This window comes from Labeo rohita, chromosome 11 (genome assembly GCF_022985175.1).
Source record: "Labeo rohita strain BAU-BD-2019 chromosome 11, IGBB_LRoh.1.0, whole genome shotgun sequence".
NCBI classification, from domain to species: Eukaryota; Metazoa; Chordata; class Actinopteri; order Cypriniformes; family Cyprinidae; genus Labeo; species Labeo rohita.
The window spans coordinates 5,432,053-5,448,067 of NC_066879.1; the positions used below are offsets into that span (position 1 = coordinate 5,432,053).

At 35.1% G+C, this 16,015-nt stretch overlaps 2 protein-coding genes across 2 annotated transcripts in view; one reads left to right on the forward strand and one right to left on the reverse strand.

Moving 5' to 3' along the window:
* tbl1xr1a (TBL1X/Y related 1a) overlaps window positions 1–16,015 on the forward strand; it is a 62,194-nt gene that overhangs the window by 31,474 nt on the left and 14,705 nt on the right. The window contains exon 3 of the mRNA XM_051122438.1: window positions 5,652–5,717. The gene's annotated coding sequence lies outside the window, so the exon portion shown is untranslated. The remainder of the gene's footprint in view (window positions 1–5,651; window positions 5,718–16,015) is intronic.
* The window catches only part of si:ch211-51h4.2 (uncharacterized), a 153,668-nt gene continuing 147,680 nt past the window's right edge, over window positions 10,028–16,015 (reverse strand). Inside the window, exon 19 of the mRNA XM_051122437.1 lies at window positions 10,028–11,009. The gene's annotated coding sequence lies outside the window, so the exon portion shown is untranslated. The remainder of the gene's footprint in view (window positions 11,010–16,015) is intronic.

Consider the following 16,015-nt stretch of genomic DNA (forward strand, 5'->3'; position numbering starts at 1 on the left):
AGCAAAAACCGTCCGATTCCAAGTTCCAACAGAGCGCAATGTGAGTGATTGACGGCTAATATCTAAAATCTGCATTAAAGCTAAGAATGTAAAGATGAAGTTTAATTGGTTATGCAAGCTAATGTTGGATAGAACGACTCACTGTATCAGCTCACAGCAGTCATGTACTGTGCAGTACTTAGCGAACGTTTTGTAAAGAAATGAAAACAAGTCGCAGCACAGCAATTACTCGCACAAATGCTCACAAATATATTTTGAGGTCGTGCAGATTAAATTCCGGGAGCATATGCGACCAAAACAATCACAATTTCTAGCCCTGCAGATGGACTATTTTGACGATGTCTTTCATACTTTTCTGGGTCTTGACAGTGGTGTTTACCTAGCAGTCAATGGGACAGTGACAAGCCTCATGGTTTTAATCTAAATCAGCATTTTGGAGTGATTTCAGGAAGATCATGTAAAACTGAACACTGTAATGATGCTGAAAATTAATCTTTGCCATCGCAGGAGTAAATTTCATTTTAAAATATCTAAAAATAGAAAACAGTTACTTTAAATTGTCATAATATTTCACATTTTTCATGTGTCTTTGATCAAATCAATGCAGCCTCAGACAGCATAAAATACTTTCAAAAACATTTTACCGACCCCAAACTTTTGGGTAGTTTATGTCGCGTAGTTTTACATGCGTGACGGTTGATATCACACGATCTGCCTTTGCTTTTCCCACGATCTCATGGGGATAATCGTAGAAACCGTACAACACAGCAACAAACAGAAAAGAATCCCTGGCCAAGAAAGTATAAAAAGAAATGTAGATAATCTTGCCAACTGTTTTCAAAAGTCAACCATCTTGACCATTCCTAGTTTTTCTTTTGCTTCATGAAACCCTGTATCTGATTCATAGATGCTATCACCTCCCGAGATTTAGTATTTAATGTCAAGGCAACCGCCATTTAGTGATGAATATGCAAACTGTAACCTTTGCGCCTGAGCTCTTGCAGCTCCATCTAAATCACGCATGATTACGGCCTGTTTTATCTGCCTGCTTCCTGTCTGATGTAAGATCCGCAGAACAATAGAGAAGGTGTTTGGCTTATCTAGCAGGTGCATCAACAGTTGTTAACGAACACCCCCTTCATTACCTTATTGCTACGGATGGGGGATGGGAAGCGCCTGTTGGAGCCTCCATCTTTCTTTACAAGAGAAAGGGAGAGAGAGGAGGAAACAGCCTCCCATACGCCACTGAACTGTCACTTTGGTGTGTAGGAGGAAAGACTAACTGCTCTTGAAAGGAAACAGTGACATCTGTTTCCTTTTAGCTAGGTAGCATTGAAGATCACCGAAAATGTTATGTGTGCTCAAGTATGCAAAGTTTCAGTTTCGGTGGCAGACTTTCTGAAGAGGGGGTTTTCTTTTAGCACATTCTTTGTGTAAATCTAGGTCCTCTGCTTATAACTGTACCGCAGACGACAAACTGTATCCTTTGATTAAAAAAAAAAACCCAAAACAAACAAAAAGGCTATTTGTTGTAGTGTGCATTGATTAAAGTTATCAGTGCAAAGCAGATTGTTGATATTGAGGTCTGTCGGTTGAAGATTGCTCTTGCTGAAGTATTGGACACGCTCTTGTTGGTTTAAACAAAGGTCTCGGCTTAAAAGCTTAGAGTAAGAGAATAATTGCTCACCTGAGCTAAACCTGAGAATACAAGTTGCCATGGTGATTTGTTCCGTTAAAAGGTGGTTACATAGATGTTACCAAGTTAATCCAACGGTTGCATGATAACCTATTGTAAACTTCTCTCTAACTCTTGTTGATAGTATAGTGCGTTATCTGCTCTGACAATAGCTGACCTGAAAGGGAAAGCTATCATTGTCACAATATCTTTTTGGTGCCTTAGAGTAGTACACCAGCTGAAGTATTGTGACACCTTGAGTACTTGTGTGAAAAAGAGAATGTGATATATAAAGGCAGAATCAGCATGAGAACTTCCTGTGGTGAGTGTGGTGGACTACAGCGAGGTCCATTATTGCAAGGGCTTTTCTGTTGTATTAAAGGGAGAGTTCACCCAGAAATGAAAAATCTTTCATTAATTACTCATGTTCATGCGCTCCAAACCTGTAAGATCTTCGTTCATCTTCAAAACACAGTTTAACATATTTTGATAAAATCTGAGAGCTTTCTGACCCTGCATAGACAGCAATGCAACTGACACGTTCAGGGCCCAGAAAGGTAGTAAGGACATCAATAAAATAGTCCATGTGACATCATCGTAATGTTATGAAGCTATGAGAATTCTTTAGTTGAAGCACGTGAAATACTGACACGAAAGAGAAGAAATTGTTATTTTCTTTGCGCACACAGTGGCACAACATGGACGGAATTACAGAATCCAGTCATAAAAATGTAATTTACTGTGTAATGCGGAATGTTACAGAATTTTCCAAAAACACTTCATAGGGCCTTAAAAATGTAAGTTTTGTAAATCTTTTAATAAATTGCTGTTAAATTATATGTTTTATTATTTTAATGAGACTTAGACTTGCTTTTTGGTTAATAAAATTTAATTAAACCTTTAAAATAGAGTTTAGAAAAATTTAAATGTTGAGGGTCAGAAAGCCCTTCGGATTTCATCAAAAATATCTTAATTTGTATTCTGAAGATGAACGAAGGTCTTGTGGGTTTGGAACGACATGAGGTTGAGTAATTAATGACAGAAATTTCATTTTTTGGGTGAACTATTTATTTCATTATTTACAGTTTACACAGTGGATTATTACTACTTCTAATAGACTGCAATATTATTATACAAAAATTGTGTTTTAAGTGGATGCTTTAATTGTTGTATTTTTTTAACTTTAAATATCTGTTGAATGTCAGATAAAAATTGTGGATTGATTTAAAAAAAAAAAAAAAAAAAAAAAAAAAAAAAGAAAAGAAAAAAGGTGTTTGATAGTTTTTAATGTCTTCAGAATTTAAATTTTGAATGTACTTTGAATGTGGGAAATATGTGACCCTGGACCACAAAACCAGTCTTAAGGACCTTTTTTTAAAATGTATACATCTTCTGAAAGCTGAATGTTTTTTAGGATAGGACAATATTTGGCTGAGATGCATTTGAATGTCTGGAATCTGAGGATGCAAAAAAAATCTAAATATTGTATATAAAGTTGTTCAAATTAAGTTCTTAGCAATGCAAATTATTAGCTAAAAATTAAGTTTTGATACATTATGGTAGAAAATTTACAAAATATCTTAATTGAGCACGATCTTTACTTAATATCCTAATGATTTTTGGCTGTTGCTACATAATATACCCGTGCTGACTGGCTTTGTTGTCCAGGGTCACATATTTTTATTTATTTATTTATTTTTATTTATTTTTTACTGAAAACGGAAGAAAATGTAAATTGTAAATCCAAAACATAACATTTATTATTATTATTATTATTATTATTATTTTCATTTTTATATTAGGAGTGTAATGATAAATTGATATGTGGATCAATTCTGCAATTTTCCAAATTGTCATTGGCTCTGGAATCGATTCTGAATTTAGTCAAATTATTTCAATGGTGAATCTTTAATAATGTGAGCATTATAAACAATCCCAAACCTCTTTGAAGTCCACCACACTCATCACAGAAGGTTCTCATGCTGTTGATTTTACTTTATATAATACATGGGCTATTTTTAATTGTTTACTTGTATGGAAATGCGCCAGATGAATGTTTTTTTGCTGGTTATATGTCTTTGGTTTTTAAAAGGAGTTTTAAAAGTTTACACTTTGTCTCACGCTTTGTGTGAATGGCATTTGAAGAACTAGACTCAAATAATGTGGTATTTTGAGACTTGGACATTGCGATACTTCTGTAGCACTGGTACATTGTACAACCCTAATTAGTGTTAGTGTTGATTTACACTAATGTCTGTTATAGCGCTTGTGGCAATGTGCTTGAGTTGCGTTATTAATTGCGGTCTGACACATTTCGTAACAGTAAATTGAGCTTGAGTGTTTGGGTAGAGAACGGTTTGGGCCTAATGTAGCAAGCTATAGAAGTTCTAACAATTTTTATGTCAAAGTGTGTAAGTTAATTAAGCAATTGCATGATGCAGAATGAATTATGTAAATGTTTCCAATGGATTGGACTTGCTTCCTCAATCCTTTTCACATTTTATATGAATTGGCAATGTAATGAAATTGATTTCTAACTGAATTAGTTCCCAAGTTGGTTTTTAACAAATCTTGGCCGTCCCTTTTCTCGCAGATCAGGCGTTCTTTGGCTTAACACCATAACGACACCTGCTACTTCGCTTAGCGAGCACAGGCCAATAATCTGAGCTAACTGGAATGTACGCCGTTCTGGAAAACAGATAGACGCAGCAGGTGCAACAGCACAAAGAAGTCTCAGAGACCCACGAGACATGGGCTGGGAGCGGACAGCCTGAAGGAAGTAGTTTCCACCCTTCTCTGTACAAGCTTAACCTTGCTAAACAAGAGACCACTGAAACCCGCCAATAGCTGTAACTTAACTTACATGCGTTTCATTACTAGGCTGTGGAAACTAACACGTGCGCCCTTCAGAAGTTACAGCATGCTCAGGGTGAGCCCAAAATGGTGATTCATGAATGCAGAAATTAATTCCAGACCTAGACTTAATCCGCGCCTGGGAAAACCGCCCTGGATGATGATTTTTTTTTTAACTTTTAGGCTTGATTTAGCTGCGGTATGTGGCAGGGCGACATTTCAACTTGGGGCCATATTTCAGACACCATGTTTTGGTGATGTGACAATAAGTTTTGTTGGTGACGAGGTGTATAAACACTTTCTAAAAAGTGCCTGTTTGTAATTTGTTTTTTTCACAAGGTGAAACCATTTGACAAGACAATAATGAGTTTTTAGTTTTCCAAAAACTGGAAATGCGGTCCTCTTTTGGTGCTAATTAGTTAAGGTAATTTAACTGTATAAAATAAAATCAGTCTTTAAGGCATCTTTTGTTTTAGCTTTATTTATTTACAGTGTTTTTCCAATCATCATGCTGTTGTCCTATTAGAGAACCTAACAAATGATGAATGTAGGTTAAACGCAGTAAACAGTGTAGGTCAAAACAATGCAGTCAGTCTCACCTGACGGTGGTTGAACCTGTTTTGTGTCTGTTCGAGGTTTAGGTGTGCCCTTATCTTAAAAATGTATATATCATCTACATAATATTGCTGACAGTTTCACAAACATTTGTTAAATCCTCCTTCTCTAATGACTAATGCTTTTAACCAGTTGTCAGTTCACACACGAACAAGGCAGACGAGTCCTTTTCAAGACATTCCTCATGGTGTTTTTGTCATGAACTGTCAACCCAAAGAAAATCACGTTGAGATTTATTGGACATTTTAAGAAAGTCCATAGAGACTCTCATTTAGGCTGTTACCTTACCCAGGAGAGATGGAAAAACAACAGAGAGTTTCCCAGCTGAAAGATGGGGAAAGATATGACATCTAAACTAGTAGTTACTGCAAAGTCCACAAACATGCTCTCATTGACCCCAGACAGGTTGTTTTAATTAGGACATACATTGCAGGTGATGTTTTTTTTTTCATGTCCAGATGCTTGACAAATTCTGCTTCATTCATCGTTTTTTGTACTGTTTTTGCAGGTGCTGAGACACTTGGGTTGGATCCTTAAAAAGCGTTTGCCTTGCGGAAATAGAGCTGATAGTGTGGTGAGTATAAATGCATGTTGGTGCTAAGATAGCTTATTATTTTCTCTAAGGAAAATGGAATTTTTTTTATTTTTATAAAGCTGGGCTCAGTGTTTTTGGAAAGGACATGGAAAAGGTACAGCTGTTCAGGAATATTCAAGACAAACTGTTTCTCTGGTAGATCCACCACCAATTTAGTTTTTTTTTTTTTTTTTTTTTTTTTTTTTGCCCAGTGATATTTCTTCATATGGCATGGAGGAAGGCCAGTGTGATATAGGGTTGAGTATCGAGAACCGGTTCCAAATTTCCAAGAACTGGGTATTCGATAAGACATGCGTGCATTTCGATTCCACTTAACGAATCCTGCATTTGCATTGTAAGGTGTTTTTTAAAGCATCTAAGTACAAGAAGGGTAAGAACGTGCTGTTTTGCACACATCTAAAGCATGAACAGAATCACGGTCCCGGTGCGGGTTACCAGCCTCTGTCCGTTCTCGAACTGCTCCGTGTACAGGGCCCTATGATTTCCGTGATGCTGAGAATGCAGACGGAATTGGGGAATTCAGTCATAAAAATGGAATTTACTGTATAAAGTGGAATGTCACGGAATTTGTCAAATTTTGGATGAATTAATCAAAAGTAGGTCAGTATGCTTAAATCAGAATGCAATATGGACTAGTGTCTGTGAATATTAAGCTGCAAAAAGACTTTAAATATTAATCCTGTATTAATAGTACTACCACTTCTAATAAAAATTTTGTTCAAACATTATTTTTAAGGAATATTTAGCAGGAAAATTATTTACCAGACCACAGTATTTCTGGAAAAAAAAAAGTGTTTTAAAATAATTAATCTTTTAATAAATTGCTGTTAAAAGTTTCATGATTTCAATTAATTAGACATGTTTTTGATTTAAGATTTTTTTTTTTTATTTAACCATTAAATCAGAGTCAACGGAAAAAACAGCATTTGGAAAAAAATAAAACGAATTTGTGCACTTCCACTGCAGACAAAGTGGTTCTTGTGACCACAAAATGCCATCAGTATATCCTTGTAAACACAGCCGTTTTTTATCTTAAGTGAACATAAAGAGATGAGAAAGAAAACACGTGTACCAGTATTTTAGATATTAGACACCGGTGTGGAAGAGACAGCAGCCTAATAAACGTGTGCAACCTGTCATTAATGTTAATCAAAAAAAAAAAAGAAAATTGTTAATCTTGAAAATCTTTCTTAAATTGAATGATTAATCTATATTTTATTTATGAAAAGAAAGCTATGCAGTGTTTTTAAACTTTTGATTTCAGTTTCTGTACGTAAATACAACCTCAATTGATTTGTTTGTTCCATTTTTTTTAACGGTTTACTTGTCTTTAACAATTTAATGTTTGAAATTTATATTAGTCTAATTAAGAAAATCAACTTTTCCATTAAGGAGCAATATTTTTTTACATTTGTGAGGGCAATTTTTATAAATAATATTGAAAAAATGTGTTGTTTTTAATGTCAAATACTTAAGTTTACCCAATTCCTAAAAATCAATATTTTAAACTGTTGTCAATAACAATAGACTGGTTAAAATTGTATCTAAATTATATACGTAAAAAACAGGAGCTAATCAGGCTGCAATATCATCACAAAAATAATTATTGTAGATTACTGCTCTTTATATTGTAATAATGATGATTAGTATTGATATAGAAAACAATATAAAACGTTTTTGTTTCATTTTGGCCACGTAACATTGTGGTTTCACAAACAAACATGTACAATGAGTGAATTCGCGAGCGTGCCTCTGATTGGTCAATGCATTCCTACGTTCATCAGAAACGCGTTTGGTTATAAGGCTTAACGCTGCACAAAACGGCACGTAAAAGCAGTCTGATGCAGTGTGAGCAAATCTAAATGCAAATACCACGAATCGACACTTTTCATTCATTTTCACATTTCATTTTAATGGCAACAGCCGCAATACATTGTTTTATTGTGCAGGCTCATTTTTTGTTTACCCCTTTGTATTGAATGTATGAGGCGTTCTTGTTCATTTTGGTGACATTTTTGCCACAAGCTCTCGTTAATTTCTGACCTTGGCCTAGTTTTTATTTTTTGCTGCGGTATTTTTGTTAAACCATAGGCAGAAGTTCCTCTTGTAGCCCTAAGTGTTCTGTGGGCAGCTGGTTTTCAACTCATGTTATTCAGCTGCAACAGAACGCTTTGTAAAAAGACAGAATAAATATGTTTAACATCTAAATGTTTGACTTTTTTTAGCTTTTAATCTCATTTGAATCAAAACTAGGAATCAATAAGCAGAATCGGAATCAATAAAATTCAAACGATACAAATTCAAAAAAATGCTGCCCTTGTGCACATTCAAAATTACTGTTATTGACTCCTATAAAGGTCAAAGGTCATAACAGATCTTGAACAGCACTACATTTTTTGTGGCGAGTAATGTGATCATATGCTGCCTTTAGACTTTCTAATTTTGGTTGGAATAATAAGCATGAATTTAACAATTATTATTTTCTTAATTTCTCCACTTCCTGATGAGCAGTATTAGCAGTTATATTTTTGTCTTCATCATCAAAAATAGCTCCAAAACAGTCCAAAGCAGAATCAATCATTACGTGTCTTAGAGAGATACAAACTCAGTCAGTTAAATGAAAAGACTCATTTGATTTGTTTGATTCCCCTGCTGCTACTCTTCATTTAATTTGTAAAAGTTTTAAAGTCAGTGTTCGCTATAAAAACATAATTATAACCGATACCAATTAGTTTCCTTCATGATTCATTGATTTGTACACCCCAAACCCAGAAAGCAGAGTTTCCCACTGATAATTACAGCATTGTAGAAGCAAAAATGTGAAGGCAGTCATTATCTTATATGCAACACTGTCATCAGATAATAAAGTTAGGTGCCTAGCATGTAATTTATAATAGGCCAAAGGTGACAGCTTTATCCCAAGTTGCCTTTATCGGTCACTGCTGCGATTTGAGAACAAATAAAAGCTTCTTAACGTAATCGCTAATGCTAATGCACTCCGATCAGAACAATGAATGAGTCTGTGTGTACTGGCGCTCTGACTCGAGCTATAGTAAGTGATTTTGGCAGGTGGTGATGTGATGTAACCTTCTGAGCAGCTCCGGCGAGATCATGTTCCAGCAGATCTTTGGGCAGTGCCTGTCCCACATGTTTCAGAAACACCCCATTCTAAGGGTCTACATGTGTAAAAAACACACCAGCAGTGGAATCGGGTCAAAGGGGAGATGCCTGTATAGTTTCCCTATCGCTGGTGATAAGGGGCCATCCCTGTTAACCGGGTCTCCACAGACCTTGAATGTTACTCATTAGTCATTTCTGCTGTGTGAGTTGCGTTATAGTGAGTTCCTGGAAACGCTGTCAGTGCACTCGGGTTCACATGCAGATGAATAACTCTCGTAACTGACCAGGGGTGGTTAAACCAGTCTGCTATTGATTATTGGCTTTCTCTGAACTCCAGCGTTGATGATGGTCATTTGTTTGCCTGGTCAGTTATCATTCATTATATGCTGCTCTTAGTCACATGCTGGATACTCTAGGTATGCATGATAAAGAAACATGTTTGAGGTTGCATTTTTCCTATTCTGACAATAAACATGTGAATATCACAAAATGAAGTCCATATCATATGTTACCCCAATATCAAAAAATCAAAAAATAGAAAAGTTATTTTAAATTGATGTTATTTTACTTATTTAACTGAAATTTTGACCAAATAAATGCTGCCTTGCTCAAAGCATTTTATATTTTCATATATATTAAATGGAAAACTTGTTTTAATTGTGATAATATTTCTCAATTTTTTTGTTTTTACTGTATTTTTGATCAAATATAAATGCAGCCATGGTAAGAAAAAGAACATTAGTTCAAAGCATATTATATTTTCATATAAATTAAATAGAAAAGTTATTTTAAATTGTAGTAATGTTAATTTTTTTTTACTGTTTTTACTTGTATTTTGATTAAATAAAAGCAGCTTTTGTAAGAAAAAAATGGTGTAATGTATATTATATTTTCTTATATATTAAATAAAAAAGTTGTTTTAAATTATGATATACTTCACAATTTTACTGTTTTACTGTATTTTTGATCAAATATAAATGCAGCCATAGTAAGGAAAAGAAAATTAGCTTAAAGCATATTATATTTTCATATATTAAATAGAAAAGTTGTTTTAAATGCTAATATTTCACAATTTTACTGTTTATACTGTATCCAATAAATGCAGCCATGGTAAGAAAAACAAAATCAGTTCAAAGCATTACAAAAAAAGTCTTACCAACCTTAAACATTCGAACGTTAGTACATTTCCTTTTTGCAACATTTATTCATATGAAAAATAAGCACATTTCTCCATAAACACTCATCATGTTTCTAAACTTTTTACTTTTTACAGTAGTTTTTTTTGGTTAAAGAATTGGGTGAAATTTTTAAAATATTAATTGCAACTATTAAAATAAATGTTTTCTTATTTCTTTTGTTTTTGTGGTGAAATGTTCTTGACAGGTTTTGTGACATTCAAACCTCGAGGTGCTGCATTGCATTCTGCTTTTCAGCTCATAACGCATTTGTCCTTTGACATACACTTCAATGCCTCACCTTTGGTCTGACATGGTGATGAATTTAGTGATTCACACTACAGAAAGACTTGTGTAGGCTGTAGGGTCAACCGCTTTACTCACAGTTTACCTCTCTAGCTGCAGGCAGTCAGGCCACATTTTATGTCACTTGTTAACAGAGGCAAATGAGGTCATTAAACATCCTCAGCACATGCTACAGCACATGAAATCATTAGCCGGATAGTAACATTTTCACATAGATTCAAAAACAAAATGCTGATGACTTGCTACTATTTGTAGTAACAGTAGATTTGCAATAATTACTGTTGAGTGCGCACATGTAGGTATGCTAATTAGCTTCAAAATTATGTTGAAACAAATGAGTCTGTCAATAAAGATAATTATTCTCACTTTTTTTTTTTTTTGTTTAATCAGTTCTAGAAAGGAGCTGGTTTGTTTTGTAACCTTTGTAAGAATGTTATTTTCAAACTGCTTCATTCTATAAGAACACACAAGTCACGTTGTTTTTCTAAACGACATGCCTAACAGAGTCTTTAAAGTGCTGGAGGAGGGCAGAAAACGTTACGCAATCCCCACGGTCCTACAGGAATCCTGGCAGTTTAGATCTTGTCCTCATGTTACCTCCCATTCTTATTGCCCTCTGTCAAGTCCCGGTTTGGAGCAGTGTGTCGCCTCCCTTCCCAGCAACTCCCACCTGTGTGCCAAAGATAAAACCGTTGATATGAGAGTCAACATTTCATTACAAAAATGCTGAGAACAGTCACCTCAGACAGAAAAGTTGACAGCCGTGCTCACCCAGAAGCAATGTCACAACATATGCAGATAACCTTCTCCATCTCTGATATGTCCTTCTGTTACATCACCCACAAACTTTACTGTTTTCAAAAGTTGCCATGTGGTGTGTACTCACAGCTGTTGAGCTGAAGATTTAACACGCTGTCTGTGATTCCTTCAAGGATTTAAAATTAGCTTTACAAAAATTTGCCTTGAAAAGTTCCCCATGAAATCAAAATGAAAGTTTTGAAACTTAGTATCTAACTTCCGCCAATATGGATCAACGATTTTGATGATATCACCCTGCATTTCAGCTTCTCATCAAACTTTCCGTCCAATCAAATGCTCTCTAGAATCCGAAGCGTCCCACGCCCCTACACTGTAAATAGAAGCTGAAGCTGAAATCGGCCGTATGTTCTGAACATTAGTGTTTTCTATATGGTGAATAGCACGTAGTACCCAACGGTACTTTTTATTCTGTACTGTACTCTCTGTGTAATAACAAAAACATTTATTTCAGTGAAAAAAAGAAGTCCCAAAATTTTCAATTTCAACATTTTAAACAATAGGGCCCTACAATCGCTTTCTTTTTCCCCCAGAAATTTTTGTGTGTTTTATTTTTTCTGATAATGAAGGCATTAAACATTTTTATTAATCAAATGAAAATTAAAGCCTTTTATTTTTTTGCCAAACAAACAGAGGTTTACTGTTAAAATTACTACATGGAAGAAAAAGTGTGTGAATATTCAGTTTAAAAAGTTTTAATAATAATAATTGTTGTATTTTTTTTCACATTTAAGTGGTTAATCTTGTAGTAATATTTATTTTTTATCATATAATTGTTTCATTTAAATTTGAAATGTAAATAGGAATATATAAAGACCTACATTTTACTGTACAAAAGTAATACAACACATACATTTTGTTACGTTAAACTGTACATTTATTTTGACGGGTTGCTGTTTAGTTATTGTTTGTAAACAGTATGATATGACGCTAGTTTTCTCAAATGAATCGGTAAAATTCACATGAAGTAGCTCTCACAGCAAGATTAATTTTGTGTGTTCATGTCGTCATATAGTGAGACGCAGAGGCCGATAAACCACAGCGAGCGTTGCGCGTGCTTCAGTATTTATGTAGTAAACAAAACCGTGTCTCTGCCATTCATTCATACAGAGGCAAACAGAACATGCAGGGTTCATATTTAAACGTCTTATTCACAGACACTAGTGCGTATTGTAATCCGAATGAAGTGACAGACCAATGTTTGATTTATTTATCCAAAAATCACCGAATTCCGTGGCATTCCGCGCTATAGAGTACATTCTGATTTTATGAATGGACTCGCGATCCTGTCCATGTTTTTGCGGAGGAGAAATTACAGATGCGCGTCCATGTATAGAAATGACATGCCGTCCTGTAAATAAGAAAAATACCATAAGGTTATTTAGTTTGTTTAATAAAAGATTGTAGACCTGTATAGACCTGTTCTGTAGGAAAGATAACCTTAAATGACTTCTGATGTAATATGGTTCTATATTGAAAATAAAATTAACTTGACCTTCAAGGGAGGTGGGGGTGCCCCCCTAATATAATGGTAGGGGAAACACTGATGTGGGTTTGCATTGCGTCACGCAAACTGCCATAGGGCGCACAGTCTGCTCTGGTCCAGAGACATGATAGCATGGAGCGTGAGACCCTAAAACGTTTGAATTCTACAAAAAATGCTATATTTTAAAGCGATATGGATGAGAATTAGACAAACAGCATTGACGAGTAGAAGAGATAACGCACTTTTCAAATTACACATCATGATCACGATTTTACTTTAGTAAGAGTTTCATATTGAATCTAAAGGGGGAATCTATTAGACTGTGGCTGTCATACGCTGTCTTTACTGGCTTTACTGAGCTCAACGGCTCTGGCCCAAGCTGTGATATAAACAAAACGCTACTGGATATTTTAAAAAAGGGGGTGGGGCTGCTTGATATGTCCCACCCTGTCTTCACCCTGTCCCTGATAGTTTTGGTTTTTCCTCATAAGAAACGATAAAATGCTTATGAAGTGTCTCTCAGAGCAGTTGTGTTCATGTCTCTCAGATTGTTTATGTGTTCATGTGCTCATATATTGAGGAAACACAGCGAGAGACAGGCACGTGTAGTAAACGAAAGTGCGCATCTGTGCTCTTCATTCACACAGACACACACAGAACATGCAGGATTCATATTTAAATAGTATTTTGTGGCTTAATTTTAACAGACACTAGTCTATATCATGTTTTAATTGACGTGTACTGACCTACGTTTGATTTGCTCGTCCAAAATTGGTCAAATTCTGACATTTTTATGACTGGATTTTGCGATTCTGTCCGTGTCTTACATAGGGCCTTACATTTTGTCATTTGCTACTCGACTTAGTCTTCATGATGTTTAATAGGATTTTGAACAAGGCTGACCGCCTGCTTAAACGGTGTTGGAAATGCAGGTGGTGTTAAACATCTCTCTGCACAGGGCCTTTTGTCCTTTGCAGAATGACTTTGATCCAACTTTTGTTGGAGCTGAAACAAGACGGTTTAATGATCCCATAGTGCCTGTGGATATGCGCTTTACAGGAGGTGGGCTGGACGTTAAAATCCATTCTCCTATCTGCAGTTTATTGTGCAGAGTCGGCTATATGCAAGCCATCCGTAGGCTGACATACTGAAAAGTGTGAACAATCCATAATGGCAGAGCGATGTCATCTGCGGGGCAGCGGTTAAAGGATTCTTAATAAAATGCACTACGAAGCCTACGGCGGATGGATACGGGTTTGACCACAGCCGGCGATCCATTGACCTGCTTCTAGGACACTTCACACAAAAGAAGACGTGTAGGGAGATCCATTTTTGGCCCTGATGTGTCATATTCCCCCATGCCTCCATGTTCAGACAGACACTGATGGATCCAGATCCTAAAGTAGGTCAGGTGAGGTGAGGCGTTAATCTCGCTGGTCCGATTTTGATTTTATTTTTCGCCCTTCGGAGAGTAGGTTGCATCACAAGCGGTTTCGGCCAGCATCTGTCTTAATCGTTTGTGACAGCATTCGCTAGCGTGTGGTGTCTAATAAGCAACGGTCATTGTTCCTGCCGGATTGATTGGGCTGCTTTGCCTTTGAACTCGACCTGATTGTTAGATGCTGACGGAGGGATGTGAGCCATATGCTGGTTTCTCCAAAAGCGTCTGGTGGAAATGGTGTTGACATAATTGCCTTGAAAAGAGGAAGAAAAATGGTACTATTGTCTGGATGTGGGGTGGCGGTAGCACGTCTGTTCAGAGCTGCTCTGTTACACGCTGTCACGTTTCTTTGTGTTTTATATTTTAGAAGACTAGTTTATTGTGTAGGTGCTATTTTTCACAAAAGCTGGTGAAAAAAAAAAAAAATGTTTTCCTAGGTGTTTTTTTTTTTAAATTCAAAATAGTGTGTTATGTGTGTGTGAGTGTGTGTGTGTGTGTGTGTGTGTGTGTGTGTGTTGTTTATAGCAACATTATTTTATTTCTGATATTATTTTATGAATATACTGTAAAGGTGAAGCAGTGTTTACTTGCATAATAATAATTAATAGTAATAATAATGCCATTTAATAATAATAATATTTTTTCAAATGTAAAACTTACGTAATAATGCGTAATATAATAATTTATAATAGTAGTAGTAATAATAATAATACTAATAATGTATCTCATTTTAATAATAATAATAATAATAGTACATGTGAAACAGTATTTTCTGGCCTTACTATTGCAATACTTGGTTGCATGTTTATTATTAAAATATTTAGTATTTTGTAATATTTACATTGTTGTTTATAGCAACATTTATTTAAATAATTTTGTTTTATTTTTGTGATTATACTGTAAGCTTTACTTATGTTTACTTATGTAGTAGTAATAATAATAACAAATATTAAAAATAATAATAATATTTTTTAATATTATTATTAACTTATGTAATAGTATTATTATGTAATAATAATAATTTATAATATAGGTAGATAGATAGATAATAGATAGATTCCATAATAATAATAATAATATTTTTTTTAATGCAAAAGGATATTTTGTAAATTGCCTTTCTATTGCAATACTTGGTTGCATGTTTATAATTGAAATATTTAGTATTTTCTAAAATTTTAATTGTTGTTTATAGCAACATTTTTTTTAATAATTTTGTTTTATTTTACACTGTAAACTTGAAGCAGTGTTTATTTATGTAATAATAACAACAAAAACAACAACTACTACTACTAATGGTTATTTAATAAAGGCGTTAATATTTAGCATATTGGTTAAATATATGCATACGCTAAATTTGATATTGGGATGGTGAAATCCTTTTTTCTCCAGATCTACGTAAATATTCCGTGGTTGTGTGAATTTTAAGAGTAATAATTTACATTGCGCTTGGAAAGTTCAGGACCAAGCTGTTTATCTTTGTGTACTATTGCTTGGAAAGCAGGTCAAACATAATCCCCACAATTCATGGCACTCTTGAGACAGATTTTTAATGCTAAGGCTTTTGGGATATTTTCTTTTGTGTTTAATTGGTGGAAGAGGAACACTGACTGTGAAGAGTGTCTTGAGGAATTTGCGTCCAACGGTCAGTGTTACACAAGAACACAAGCTCTCCAAGCTTCTCATTGTTCACTGAGGCCCTCAGAGGTTTGAGAGGATCAAGTTCACTGTTGTCAAGGGAGTCGTGTGAAAAGCCCAGAGTAGCACTGCCAAACACACACACACAAACGCATACACCCCCAAAAGGTGTAATCAGCCTCTTCAGTATAGTTAAGTGTGTAGTTTTTCAGTGCTAAAATACTTTCTCCTCCCAGTTGAATGAGACGACTAAGTCAGTCAGCTGCATGTTGACTTACAGGAGAGTGTAAACACTCTG